Source organism: Oncorhynchus nerka, linkage group LG7, assembly GCF_034236695.1.
Source record: "Oncorhynchus nerka isolate Pitt River linkage group LG7, Oner_Uvic_2.0, whole genome shotgun sequence".
NCBI lineage: Eukaryota > Metazoa > Chordata > Actinopteri > Salmoniformes > Salmonidae > Oncorhynchus > Oncorhynchus nerka.
This window is the reverse complement of record NC_088402.1, coordinates 81509572-81524455: the sequence shown is the minus strand read 5'-3', so window position 1 is coordinate 81524455 and position 14884 is coordinate 81509572. Positions and strand designations below refer to the sequence as shown.

Below are 14884 nucleotides of genomic sequence, written 5' to 3'. Positions count from 1 at the left end.
TTATCTATGTTACACAACTAATTCTGATTCTTCTGCCACAAACCTCCCCAAGTTACATGTCTCCCAGAGCCATACATAATATGTCTGTCATTTGCTGATGCCTTCCACATAATGTCAATATTTTCCTGCTCCTGCAGGGCCCAGGTTCCATGCTGGGTATAAGTTCATTGTTTATAGCCCAGAACGGGACCTCTCAGCCATACAAGTATGACACATAAACATGCTGGGAAATATTGACACTGACCAATAAAGAGTTACGTAATCTACCTCTGGGTGGCCAACTATGACCCCCGATCCACAGCTAGTTCGGAAAGGGACCTGAGAAGGATTTCAGCACCCCACTCACCCTCAGCGCCAGTCTCTGCAAAGCTCCCCACCCCTACCCTACACTACACTACATTACCATACCATACACTACTCTACTCTACACTACCATACCATACCCTACACCAACCCTACTCTACACTACCATACAATACAAGACACTACACTACCCTACACTATTCTACAGTCGTGGCCAAAAGTTTTGAGAATGACACAAATATTAATTTCCACAAAGTTTGCTGCTTTAGTGTCTTTAGGTATTTTTGTCAGATGTTACTATGGAATACTGAAGTATAATTACAGGCATTTCATAAGTATCAAAGGCTTTTATTGACAATTACATGAAGAGCTCACCTTGTCTTCTCCGGACAAGCTTTTTTTCCAGATGCCCCAAACAATCGGAAAGTGGATTCATCAGAGAAAATGACTTTACCCCAGTCCTCAGCAGTCCAATCCCTGTACATTTAGCAGAATATCAGTCTGTCCCTGATGTTTTTCCTGGAGAGAAGTGGTTTCTTTGCTGCCCTTCTTGACACTAGGCCATCCTCCAAAAGTATTCGCCTCACTGTGCGTGCAGATGCACTCACACCTGCCTGCTGCCATTCCTGAGCAAGCTCTGTACTGGTGGTGCCCTGATCCTGCAGCTGAATCAACTTTAGGAGATGGTCCTGGCGCTTGCTGGACTTTCTTGGGCACCCTGAAGCCTTCTTCACAATAGTTGATTTAGGTGCAATCTTACTGGCAGCAATATCCTTGCCTGTGAAGCCCTTTTTGTGCAAAGCAATGATGACAGCACGTGTTTCCACATGGTTGAGAGAGGAAGAACAATGATTCTAAGCACCACCCTCCTTTTGAAGCTTCCAGTCTGTTATTCGAACTCAATCAGCGTGACAGAGTGATCTCCAGCCTTGTCCTCGTCAACACTCACACCTGTGTTAATGAGAGAATCACTGACATGATGTCAGCAATTACAGCCTTAAAGAGATAACTGGCTGGTTGGTGCCTGGGCACACCGGGTACAGAACATACCTGATGCCCTGACCACAGGGGATAGTGCTATAACCATCCGGCCTAGCCTGACTCCCTCATCTGTTTGTGCTGCCTTAATAACTCCCATGTCATTGTCACGTCAATGGACCCAGCAGTGACTGGACATACCTGACGCCCTGACCAAAAGGCTAGTGCCAGTGCCATCCACACCACAGGAGCACCAGCCTGAGTCCCTCTTCTCCTCTCTCACCTCTCCCTGTCTGTCCCCAGCCATCCGAACAACTGAGCCAACCCCTGTAGTCCAGCTATCCAGCCAAAGCTGCCTCTCCCCTTCCCCTCTCCTCCCCTCTCAGCCATCCCAACCACATAGTCATCCCTTCTGCTGTCCATCCAGCCATGTCCAAGCCACCATCCCTCCACCTCTCCAGCAAGGTCACCCTCTCCACTCCCCTCTCACCTCCCTCCCCTCTCCTCTCTCTCCTCTCCCCTCCTCTCTTTCCCTGCCGAGCTTATCTATCCCAGGCCTGAGCCCCTGGCCTGAACCCCTGGCCTGAGCTCCTAGTAAGCCGGGGATGAGATGTGATGTGGTGTGGTGTGGGGTCTCGAGCTTGATTACGAGCTTGGAGGGCACTATGGCGTTAAATGCCGAGCTGTAGTCGATGAACAGCATTCTCACATAGGTATTCCTCTTGTCCAGATGGGTTAGCGCAGTATGGTGGTTGAGATTGCATCGTCAGTGGACCTATTTGGGCGGTAAAGCAAATTGGAGTGGGTCTAGGGTGTCAGGTAGGGTGGAGGTGATATGGTCTTTGACTAGTCTCTCAAAGCACTTCATGATGACGGAAGTGAGTGCTACGGGGCGGTAGTCGTTTAGCTCAGTTAACTACCTTAGCTTTCTTGGGAACAGGAACAATGGTGGCTATTTATGTAAGAAATAACACGTAAAAAAACAAAAAACTGCATAGTTTCCTAGGAACGCGAAGCGAGGCGACCATCTCTGTTGGCGCCGGAAGTATATGTATATAAGTATATGTTGTGGTGTGGCGTGCTGTGGTGTGGTGTGCTGTGCCTCTTGATTTTTCTATTCCTCTCATCACCTGTCTGTTGCAGCTGTCAGCAGCTCTCCAGCCCTGTATTTAAAGAGCGACACACAATAAGCCCCCTACTTAATAATAATCATCATCTTGATACAATAATTATTTGCCTGCCATTGTATACAAACACAGATACACACCATTCCAGAGGCTTTAAGCAGTCCATTTTCAGTTAGCTGTCAGATGATCTGTTTGAGGTGGTCACATAGGTGCACAGCAGAGGGACAATGAGGTTGTGTGTGTGAAGCACAGCACTGTTGCAGTAGCTGGCTATAATGAGGATGTAGACTATGTGTGACAGCTCTTACGGCTCCTATGACCATCCCAATGACACACTGAGACAGACTATTGTAGAATAATAGTGAAGGTATCAAAACTATGAAATAACACACATGGAATCATGTAGTAACCAAAAAAGTGGTTACTACAGGACAGTGTGTGTTTGTGTGTTTGTACGATGGCACCATCTCTGGCCTTGACATGCAGTTCAACCCCCTTCTGCAGACATGTCTCTCATCATGTCTGGTATAATGACATAACTGGACCCTGCAGTCATGACGGCTGGAGCTGGGTAATCTCTGACTGTGGAGGAGTCAGAGGAGAAGAGAACAAGGGAACTGAGGCCTAGATTAGGGCCAGTTGTAATGTGGTATTGTTAGGGAAAACAGACAGACTACTGCCTCACAGTATTTCCTGATCAGTGGTCAGATCACCTGTTACAGTATTCCTCTCCTCTCTATCCACTGTAAGCCTGTCTGCAACCTGCCATCCCGTCTCCTATTCCTGGTGCAGATTGAATAGCATACCGGACGCCAAAACTGTGTGTTTGTGTGTGTGTGTGTGTGTGTGTGTGTGTGTGTGTGTGTGTGTGTGCACCTTGGTGCGTGTGTGTATCCAGGTGTGCTATATTAGTGTGTCAAGATTTTCTACTCCGTCTGTGTCCATTGTCTTAATGTTATATTCACCTGTTGTTGTGATGACAGCTAAATTCACACACCTCTCTCTCTCTCTCTATCTTTCCCCCTGTCTCTGTCTCTCTCTCTCTCTCTCTCTCTATCTTTCCCCCTCTCTCTCTCTCTCTCTCTCTCTCTCTCTCTCTCTCTCTATCTTTCTATCTCTCTCTCTCTCTCTCTCTCTCTCTCTCTCTCTCTCTATCTTTCCCCTGTCTCTCTCTCTCTGTCTCTCTCTCTCTCTCTCTCTATCTTTCCCCCTGTCTCTCTCTCTCTCTCTCTATCTTTCTCCCCCCTGTCTCTCTCTCTCTGTCTCTCTGTCTCTCTGTCTCTCTCTCTCTCTCTCTCTCTCTCTCTCTCTCTCTCTCTCTCTCTCTCTCTGTCCCTCCCTCTCTAAATCTCTCTCTGTCCCTCCCTCCCCCTCTATCTCTCTCTCTGTCCCTCTCTCTCTCTCGCTCTCTGTCCCTCCCTCCCTCTCTCTATCTCTCTCTCTGTCCCTCCCTCTCTAAATCTCTCTATGCCCTCCCTCTCTCTCTCTCTCTCTCTTTCTCTCTGACCCCCTCTCTCTCTCTTTCTCTCTGTCCCTCCCCGTCTCTCTTTCTCTCTGTCCCTCCCCCTGTCTCTCTATCTATGTCTCTCTCTGTTCCCCTCCCTCTGTCCCTCTCCCTCTCCATCTGTCTCTCTCTCTCTCTGTCCCTCCCTCTCTCTCTCTCTATGTTCCTCCCTCTCTCTATGTCCCTCCCTCCCTCCCTCTCTATCTCTCTCTCTCTCTGTCCCTCTCTCTCTCTCTCTCTCTCTCTATGTCCCTCCCTCTCTCTCTCTCTCTTTCTCTCTGACCCCCCTCTCTCTCTCTGTCCCTCCCTCCCTCTCACTCTCTCTCTCTCTCTCTCTCTCTCTCTCTCTCGCCCCTCACCTTCTCTCAATTCAATTCAAGGGACTTTATTGGCATGGGAAACATATGTTAACATTACCAAAGCAAGTGAGGTAGATAATATACAAAAGTGAAATAAACAATACAAACGAACATTAAACATTACACTCACAGAAGTTCCAAAAGTATAAGGACATTACAAATGTCATATTATGTATATATACAGTGTTGTAACGATGTACAAATGGTTAAAGTACAAATGGGAAAATAAACAAGCATAAATATTGGTTGTATTTACAATGGTGTTTGTTCTTCACTGGTTGACCTTTTCTTGTGGCAACAGGTCACAAATCTTGCTGCTGTGATGGCACACTGTGATATTTCACCCAGTAGATATGGGAGTTCACGGAAATTGGGTTTGTTTTCAAATTCTTTGTGGATCTGTGTAATCTGAGGGAAATATGTGTCTCTAATATGGTCGTACATTGGGCAGGAGTTTAGGAAGTGCAGCTCAGTTTCCACCTAATTTTGTGGGCAGTGTGCACATAGCCTGTCTTCTCTTGAGAGCCATGTCTGCCTACTGCGGCCTTTCTCAATAGCAAGGCTATTGAGAAGAGAGGGTGCTAAGTTTGGGTCAGTCACAGTGGTCAGGTATTCTGCCACTGTGTACTCTCTTTTTAGGGCCAAATAGCATTCCAATGTGTCAAGTAATTATCTTTTTGTTTTCTCATGATTTGTCTAATTGTGCTGCTGTCCTGGGGCTCTGTGTGATGTGTTTGTGTTTGTGAACAGAGCCCCAAGACCAGCTTGCTTAGGGGACTCTTCTCCAGGTTCATCTTTCTGTACACGGAAGATACTTTTGCATTTCTGTGAATTCTTGATGGGTGAGCAGACACCAGACCTCAAAACCATAAAGGACAATGGGTTCTATAACTGATTTAAGTATTTTTAGCCAGATCCTAATTGGTATGTCAAATTTTATGTTCCTTTCGATGGCATAGAATGCCCTTCTTGCCTTGTCTCTCAGATCGTTCACAGCTTTGTGGAAGTTACCTGTGGCGCTGATGTTTAGGCCAAGGTATGTATCGTTTTTTGTGTGCTCTAGGGCAACGGTGTCTCGATGGAATTTGTATTTGTGGTCCAGGCGACTGGACATTTTTTGGAACACCATTATTTTGGTCTTACTGAGATTTACTGTCAGGGCCCAGGTCTGGCAGAATCTGTGCAGAATATCTAGGTGCTGTTGTGGGCCCTCCTTGGTTGGGGACAGAAGCACCAGATCATCAGCAAACAGTAGACATTTGACTTCAGATTCTAGTAGGGTGAGGACACGTGCTGCAGACTGTTCTAGTGCCCGCCCCAATTCGTTGATATATATGTTGAAGAGGGTGGGGCTTAAGCTGCATCCTTGTCTCACCCCACTGCCCTGTGGGAGGAAATGTGTGTATTCTTTGCCTATTTTAACCACACACTTGTTGTTTGTGTACATGGATTTCATAATGTCACTCACTCACTCGCTCACTCGCTCTTTCTCTCTCTCTCTCTCTCTCCAGAGCCAGGCAGAAGCCCACTACAAAGGCAACCGCCATGCACGGAGAGTCAAAGGCATCGAGACCTCCAAGAGTCGCCCCCAGGAGGGTGACAAGTCGGGCCAACCTGTCTCCCTCACCTCCTCTCCATCCCTCCCTGGTGAACCCCCTACCTCCTCCCCTGACATGAGCGACCCCTGTAACCCAGGTAATCATGGAGGAGAGAGACCTGCAATGCCTCCTAGCACTTACATGTAGGTGGAGGCTTTCTCCTTCTGGAACTTACTGGAGAAATACGTAAATAGGTAGGTAGGTAGGTAGGTAGGTAGGTAGGTAGGTAGGTAGGTTTGTAAGACTGGGTTCTGAACAGATAGTTCAGGGCTTCTGCTCTTTTCTATAACCTGTAGGGAACACAATATGGCCTATATTTGGCAAGTAGGTTTCTCACTTATGGGAGGCACACATTGTGATATGGGGGAGGGGAATGGGCAGAGTATATGCAAATTAAATATGGAGTATTTACTCTTTAAAAAAGTTTTTACGGACAGTAGTGTTTTGCATTTACTACGGTGTTTGTTTGTCCATAATACCGTAGTATTCACTATAGTATTTTCTACATGAACTGACCACTATGTGCTGAGGGAGATATGAATAGCTCTTCACAAATATGAAGGAATAACAATTATAAATGAATAACAAGTATTTTGTTCTGCTCCTCTATGGCTCCTGTCTCTGTGTTTTATCTGACCTTGGCTAAAGGCCGTAGTCTGCTCCTCTCACATTCCCACCAGAACAGCAGTGTCAGCACCACCGACTCAGGCCCAGATCTCTTCTGTCATTGCTTTCCCACTGACCCTGAAATGACAAATATGCCGGAGAGAAGCTGAGACTCACTAAGGACTTCGAAACAGGAGCTATATTTGGTTCTACATTCTTGCAGAACCTAGTTGAAATAGTTTAGAAATACATTCCTTCCTTTCTCCCTTGAAGTAACCACTGATCTGACATGACACTACATTGGTGAAAGCTGTGTTATGGAAACCCCTTGATGTCACCTCTCATTTCAGATTAGGGATTGTTTTTAGGGAGGGAACAAGCAAGGAAGTAAGTACTAATTTTGAGTAGTACAGTTTTGGAACAGGACCTTTGAACAGAGACGGCAGAGTAGCACCATCACCACGGAAACGCTAGAGTAGCACATCGTATCATGGAAAAGATTCCCTGCCAACAAGCAGGTTGATCTGGGGACAACAGCATGTGCTGTTGGACCTGAAATGATGCTCTTGAGTTCTGTGACTTCTTTGAATTAATCTTCTGTACTAGTAATGCTAAGAAGAAAAGGCTTCTAGAATGTCTGTCCTGTTTTAGTAGTCTGGTCCCAGATCGGTTTGTGCTGACTTTTCAACTCCTATGTCATTCCGATCGTCATTGTCACGTGGAGTTGGCAAGACAGCACAAACAGATCTGGGACCAGGCTACCTATTTGGAGGTTGACCTCAGAGAAACAGGTGACTTATATAAATAATGGCACCATGACTCAGCAGATTTTCTTGGCCACTTCATTTCAGACCCCCTGGTCGTGTGTTTATAATTATGGGTTGTGTTTGACTGTGTATTAGAATGTGATTTGTTACACAGTCAAAATCAACTGTGGGGTCTGGGAGGACAGAAAGGAGAGAGGGTGCTAAATGACTAGTGAGACAGAAGGAGAGAGGGTGCTAAATGACTAGTGAGACAGAAGGAGAGAGGGGGCTAAATGACTAGTGAGACAGAAGGAGAGAGGGTGCTAAATGACTAGTGAGACAAAAGGAGAGAGGGTGCTAAATGACTAGTGAGACAGAGGGAGAGAGGGTGCTAAATGACTAGTGAGACAGAAGGAGAGAGGGTGCTAAATGACTAGTGAGACAGAAGGAGAGAGGGTGCTAAATGACTAGTGAGACAGAAGGAGAGAGGGTGCTAAATGACTAGTGAGACAGAAGGAGAGAGGGGGCTAAATGACTAGTGAGACAGAAGGAGAGAGGGTGCTAAATGACTAGTGAGACAGAAGGAGAGAGGGTGCTAAATGACTAGTGAGACAGAAGGAGAGAGGGGGCTAAATGACTAGTGAGACAGAAGGAGAGAGGGGGCTAAATGACTAGTGAGACAGAAGGAGAGAGGGGGCTAAATGACTAGTGAGACAGAAGGAGAGAGGGGGCTAAATGACTAGTGAGACAGAAGGAGAGAGGGTGCTAAATGACTAGTGAGACAGAAGGAGAGAGGGGGCTAAATGACTAGTGAGACAGAAGGAGAGAGGGTGCTAAATGACTAGTGAGACAGAAGGAGAGAGGGTGCTAAATGACTAGTGAGACAGAAGGAGAGAGGGGGCTAAATGACTAGTGAGACAGAAGGAGAGAGGGTGCTAAATGACTAGTGAGACAGAAGGAGAGAGGGTGCTAAATGACTAGTGAGACAGAAGGAGAGAGGGGGCTAAATGACTAGTGAGACAGAAGGAGAGAGGGGGCTAAATGACTAGTGAGACAGAAGGAGAGAGGGGGCTAAATGACTAGTGAGACAGAAGGAGAGAGGGTGCTAAATGACTAGTGAGACAGAAGGAGAGAGGGTGCTAAATGACTAGTGAGACAGAAGGAGAGAGGGGGCTAAATGACTAGTGAGACAGAAGGAGAGAGGGTGCTAAATGACTAGTGAGACAGAAGGAGAGAGGGTGCTAAATGACTAGTGAGACAGAAGGAGAGAGGGGGCTAAATGACGAGTGAGACAGAAGGAGAGAGGGGGCTAAATGACTAGTGAGACAGAAGGAGAGAGGGGGCTAAATGACTAGTGAGACAGAAGGAGAGAGGGTGCTAAATGACTAGTGAGACAGAAGGAGAGAGGGGCTAAATGACTAGTGAGACAGAAGGAGAGAGGGTGCTAAATTACTAGTGAGACAGAAGGAGAGAGGGGGCTAAATGACTAGTGAGAAGGAAGGAGAGAGGGGGCTAAATGACTAGTGAGACAGAAGGAGAGAGGGTGCTAAATGACTAGTGAGACGGAAGGAGAGAGGGGGCTAAATGACTAGTGAGACAGAAGGAGAGAGGGGGCTAAATGACTAGTGAGACAGAAGGAGAGAGGGGGCTAAATGACTAGTGAGACCGAAGGAGAGAGGGGGCTAAATGACTAGTGAGCCAGAAGGAGAGAGGGGGCTAAATGACTACTGAGAAGGAAGGAGAGAGGGGCTAAATGACTAGTGAGACAGAAGGAGAGAGGGGCTAAATGACTAGTGAGACAGAAGGAGAGAGGGTGCTAAATGACTAGTGAGACAAAAGGAGAGAGGGTGCTAAATGACTAGTGAGACAGAGGGAGAGAGGGTGCTAAATGACTAGTGAGACAGAAGGGAGAGAGGGGGCTAAATGACTAGTGAGACAGAAGGAGAGAGGGGGCTAAATGACTAGTGAGACAGAAGGAGAGAGGGGCTAAATGACTAGTGAGACAGAAGGAGAGAGGGGGCTAAATGACTAGTGAGACAGAAGGAGAGAGGGGGCTAAATGACTAGTGAGACAGAAGGAGAGAGGGTGCTAAATGACTAGTGAGACAGAAGGAGAGAGGGTGCTAAATGACTAGTGAGACAGAAGGAGAGAGGGGGCTAAATGACTAGTGAGAAGGAAGGAGAGAGGGAGATAAATGACTAGTGAGACAGAAGGAGAGAGGGTGCTAAATGACTAGTGAGACAAAAGGAGAGAGGGTGCTAAATGACTAGTGAGACAGAAGGAGAGAGGGTGCTAAATGACTAGTGAGACAGAAGGAGAGAGGGTGCTAAATGACTAGTGAGACAGAAGGAGAGAGGGTGCTAAATGACTAGTGAGACAGAAGGAGAGAGGGTGCTAAATGACTAGTGAGACAGAAGGAGAGAGGGTGCTAAATGACTAGTGAGACAGAAGGAGAGAGGGTGCTAAATGACTAGTGAGACAGAAGGAGAGAGGGTGCTAAATGACTAGTGAGACAGAAGGAGAGCGGGTGCTAAATGACTAGTGAGACAGAAGGAGAGAGGGGGCTAAATGACTAGTGAGACAGAAGGAGAGAGGGTGCTAAATGACTAGTGAGACAGAAGGAGAGAGGGTGCTAAATGACTAGTGAGACAGAAGGAGAGAGGGGGCTAAATGACTAGTGAGACAGAAGGAGAGAGGGGGCTAAATGACTAGTGAGACAGAAGGAGAGAGGGGGCTAAATGACTAGTGAGACAGAAGGAGAGAGGGGCTAAATGACTAGTGAGACAGAAGGAGAGAGGGTGCTAAATGACTAGTGAGACAGAAGGAGAGAGGGGCTAAATGACTAGTGAGACAGAAGGAGAGAGGGTGCTAAATGACTAGTGAGACAGAAGGAGAGAGGGTGCTAAATGACTAGTGAGACAGAAGGAGAGAGGGGGCTAAATGACTAGTGAGACAGAAGGAGAGAGGGGGCTAAATGACTAGTGAGACAGAAGGAGAGAGGGGGCTAAATGACTAGTGAGACAGAAGGAGAGAGGGTGCTAAATGACTAGTGAGACAGAAGGAGAGAGGGTGCTAAATGACTAGTGAGACAGAAGGAGAGAGGGGGCTAAATGACTAGTGAGACAGAAGGAGAGAGGGTGCTAAATGACTAGTGAGACAGAAGGAGAGAGGGTGCTAAATGACTAGTGAGACAGAAGGAGAGAGGGGGCTAAATGACGAGTGAGACAGAAGGAGAGAGGGGGCTAAATGACTAGTGAGACAGAAGGAGAGAGGGGGCTAAATGACTAGTGAGACAGAAGGAGAGAGGGTGCTAAATGACTAGTGAGACAGAAGGAGAGAGGGGCTAAATGACTAGTGAGACAGAAGGAGAGAGGGTGCTAAATTACTAGTGAGACAGAAGGAGAGAGGGGGCTAAATGACTAGTGAGAAGGAAGGAGAGAGGGGGCTAAATGACTAGTGAGACAGAAGGAGAGAGGGTGCTAAATGACTAGTGAGACGGAAGGAGAGAGGGGGCTAAATGACTACTGAGAAGGAAGGAGAGAGGGGCTAAATGACTAGTGAGACAGAAGGAGAGAGGGGGCTAAATGACTAGTGAGACCGAAGGAGAGAGGGGGCTAAATGACTAGTGAGCCAGAAGGAGAGAGGGGGCTAAATGACTAGTGAGACAGAAGGAGAGAGGGGGCTAAATGACTAGTGAGACAGAAGGAGAGAGGGTGCTAAATGACTAGTGAGACAGAAGGAGAGAGGGTGCTAAATGACTAGTGAGACAGAAGGAGAGAGGGGGCTAAATGACTAGTGAGACAGAAGGAGAGAGGGGCTAAATGACTAGTGAGACAGAAGGAGAGAGGGGGCTAAATGACTAGTGAGACAGAAGGAGAGAGGGTGCTAAATGACTAGTGAGACAGAAGGAGAGAGGGTGCTAAATGACTAGTGAGACAGAAGGAGAGAGGGGGCTAAATGACTAGTGAGACAGAAGGAGAGAGGGGGCTAAATGACTAGTGAGACAGAAGGAGAGAGGGTGCTAAATGACTAGTGAGACAAAAGGAGAGAGGGTGCTAAATGACTAGTGAGACAGAGGGAGAGAGGGTGCTAAATGACTAGTGAGACAGAAGGAGAGAGGGGCTAAATGACTAGTGAGACAGAAGGAGAGAGGGGGCTAAATGACTAGTGAGACAGAAGGAGAGAGGGGGCTAAATGACTAGTGAGACAGAAGGAGAGAGGGGGCTAAATGACTAGTGAGACAGAAGGAGAGAGGGGGCTAAATGACTAGTGAGACAGAAGGAGAGAGGGTGCTAAATGACTAGTGAGACAGAAGGAGAGAGGGTGCTAAATGACTAGTGAGACAGAAGGAGAGAGGGGGCTAAATGACTAGTGAGAAGGAAGGAGAGAGGGAGATAAATGACTAGTGAGACAGAAGGAGAGAGGGTGCTAAATGACTAGTGAGACAAAAGGAGAGAGGGTGCTAAATGACTAGTGAGACAGAAGGAGAGAGGGTGCTAAATGACTAGTGAGACAGAAGGAGAGAGGGTGCTAAATGACTAGTGAGACAGAAGGAGAGAGGGTGCTAAATGACTAGTGAGACAGAAGGAGAGAGGGTGCTAAATGACTAGTGAGACAGAAGGAGAGAGGGTGCTAAATGACTAGTGAGACAGAAGGAGAGAGGGTGCTAAATGACTAGTGAGACAGAAGGAGAGAGGGTGCTAAATGACTAGTGAGACAGAAGGAGAGCGGGTGCTAAATGACTAGTGAGACAGAAGGAGAGAGGGGCTAAATGACTAGTGAGACAGAAGGAGAGAGGGTGCTAAATGACTAGTGAGACAGAAGGAGAGAGGGTGCTAAATGACTAGTGAGACAGAAGGAGAGAGGGGGCTAAATGACTAGTGAGACAGAAGGAGAGAGGGGGCTAAATGACTAGTGAGACAGAAGGAGAGAGGGGGCTAAATGACTAGTGAGACAGAAGGAGAGAGGGGGCTAAATGACTAGTGAGACAGAAGGAGAGAGGGTGCTAAATGACTAGTGAGACAGAAGGAGAGAGGGGGCTAAATGACTAGTGAGACAGAAGGAGAGAGGGTGCTAAATGACTAGTGAGACAGAAGGAGAGAGGGTGCTAAATGACTAGTGAGACAGAAGGAGAGAGGGGGCTAAATGACTAGTGAGACAGAAGGAGAGAGGGTGCTAAATGACTAGTGAGACAGAAGGAGAGAGGGTGCTAAATGACTAGTGAGACAGAAGGAGAGAGGGGCTAAATGACTAGTGAGACAGAAGGAGAGAGGGGGCTAAATGACTAGTGAGACAGAAGGAGAGAGGGGCTAAATGACTAGTGAGACAGAAGGAGAGAGGGTGCTAAATGACTAGTGAGACAGAAGGAGAGAGGGTGCTAAATGACTAGTGAGACAGAAGGAGAGAGGGGGCTAAATGACTAGTGAGACAGAAGGAGAGAGGGTGCTAAATGACTAGTGAGACAGAAGGAGAGAGGGTGCTAAATGACTAGTGAGACAGAAGGAGAGAGGGGGCTAAATGACGAGTGAGACAGAAGGAGAGAGGGGGCTAAATGACTAGTGAGACAGAAGGAGAGAGGGGGCTAAATGACTAGTGAGACAGAAGGAGAGAGGGTGCTAAATGACTAGTGAGACAGAAGGAGAGAGGGGGCTAAATGACTAGTGAGACAGAAGGAGAGAGGGTGCTAAATTACTAGTGAGACAGAAGGAGAGAGGGGGCTAAATGACTAGTGAGAAGGAAGGAGAGAGGGGGCTAAATGACTAGTGAGACAGAAGGAGAGAGGGTGCTAAATGACTAGTGAGACGGAAGGAGAGAGGGGGCTAAATGACTACTGAGAAGGAAGGAGAGAGGGGGCTAAATGACTAGTGAGACAGAAGGAGAGAGGGGGCTAAATGACTAGTGAGACCGAAGGAGAGAGGGGGCTAAATGACTAGTGAGCCAGAAGGAGAGAGGGGGCTAAATGACTAGTGAGACAGAAGGAGAGAGGGGGCTAAATGACTAGTGAGACAGAAGGAGAGAGGGTGCTAAATGACTAGTGAGACAGAAGGAGAGAGGGTGCTAAATGACTAGTGAGACAGAAGGAGAGAGGGGCTAAATGACTAGTGAGACAGAAGGAGAGAGGGGGCTAAATGACTAGTGAGACAGAAGGAGAGAGGGGGCTAAATGACTAGTGAGACAGAAGGAGAGAGGGTGCTAAATGACTAGTGAGACAGAAGGAGAGAGGGTGCTAAATGACTAGTGAGACAGAAGGAGAGAGGGGCTAAATGACTAGTGAGACAGAAGGAGAGAGGGGCTAAATGACTAGTGAGACAGAAGGAGAGAGGGGGCTAAATGACTAGTGAGACAGAAGGAGAGAGGGTGCTAAATGACTAGTGAGACAGAAGGAGAGAGGGTGCTAAATGACTAGTGAGACAGAAGGAGAGAGGGGGCTAAATGACTAGTGAGACAGAAGGAGAGAGGGTGCTAAATGACTAGTGAGACAAAAGGAGAGAGGGTGCTAAATGACTAGTGAGACAGAGGGAGAGCGGGTGCTAAATGACTAGTGAGACAGAAGGAGAGAGGGTGCTAAATGACTAGTGAGACAGAAGGAGAGAGGGTGCTAAATGACTAGTGAGACAGAAGGAGAGAGGGTGCTAAATGACTAGTGAGACAGAAGGAGAGAGGGTGCTAAATGACTAGTGAGACAGAAGGAGAGAGGGGGCTAAATGACTAGTGAGACAGAAGGAGAGAGGGGGCTAAATGACTAGTGAGACAGAAGGAGAGAGGGTGCTAAATGACTAGTGAGACAGAAGGAGAGAGGGTGCTAAATGACTAGTGAGACAGAAGGAGAGAGGGGGCTAAATGACTAGTGAGACAGAAGGAGAGAGGGGGCTAAATGACTAGTGAGACAGAAGGAGAGAGGGGGCTAAATGACTAGTGAGACAGAAGGAGAGAGGGTGCTAAATGACTAGTGAGACAGAAGGAGAGAGGGTGCTAAATGACTAGTGAGACAGAAGGAGAGAGGGGGCTAAATGACTAGTGAGACAGAAGGAGAGAGGGTGCTAAATGACTAGTGAGACAGAAGGAGAGAGGGTGCTAAATGACTAGTGAGACAGAAGGAGAGAGGGGGCTAAATGACGAGTGAGACAGAAGGAGAGAGGGGGCTAAATGACTAGTGAGACAGAAGGAGAGAGGGGGCTAAATGACTAGTGAGACAGAAGGAGAGAGGGTGCTAAATGACTAGTGAGACAGAAGGAGAGAGGGGGCTAAATGACTAGTGAGACAGAAGGAGAGAGGGTGCTAAATGACTAGTGAGACAGAAGGAGAGAGGGGGCTAAATGACTAGTGAGCCAGAAGGAGGGAGGGGGCTAAATGACTGGTGAGACAGAAGGAGAGAGGGGGCTAAATGACTAGTGAGAAGGAAGGAGAGAGGGGGCTAAATGACTAGTGAGACAGAAGGAGAGAGGGTGCTAAATGACTAGTGAGACGGAAGGAGAGAGGGGGCTAAATGACTAGTGAGACAGAAGGAGAGAGGGGGCTAAATGACTAGTGAGACAGAAGGAGAGAGGGGGCTAAATGACTAGTGAGACCGAAGGAGAGAGGGGGCTAAATGACTAGTGAGCCAGAAGGAGAGAGGGGGCTAAATGACTACTGAGAAGGAAGGAGAGAGGGGGCTAAATGACTA

The 14884-nt window shown here is 47.5% G+C and overlaps 1 pseudogene; it reads left to right on the top strand.

Annotated features, from left to right (window-relative positions):
- LOC115118144 (zinc finger protein 385A-like) overlaps positions 1–14884 on the top strand; it is a 242474-nt pseudogene that overhangs the window by 211516 nt on the left and 16074 nt on the right.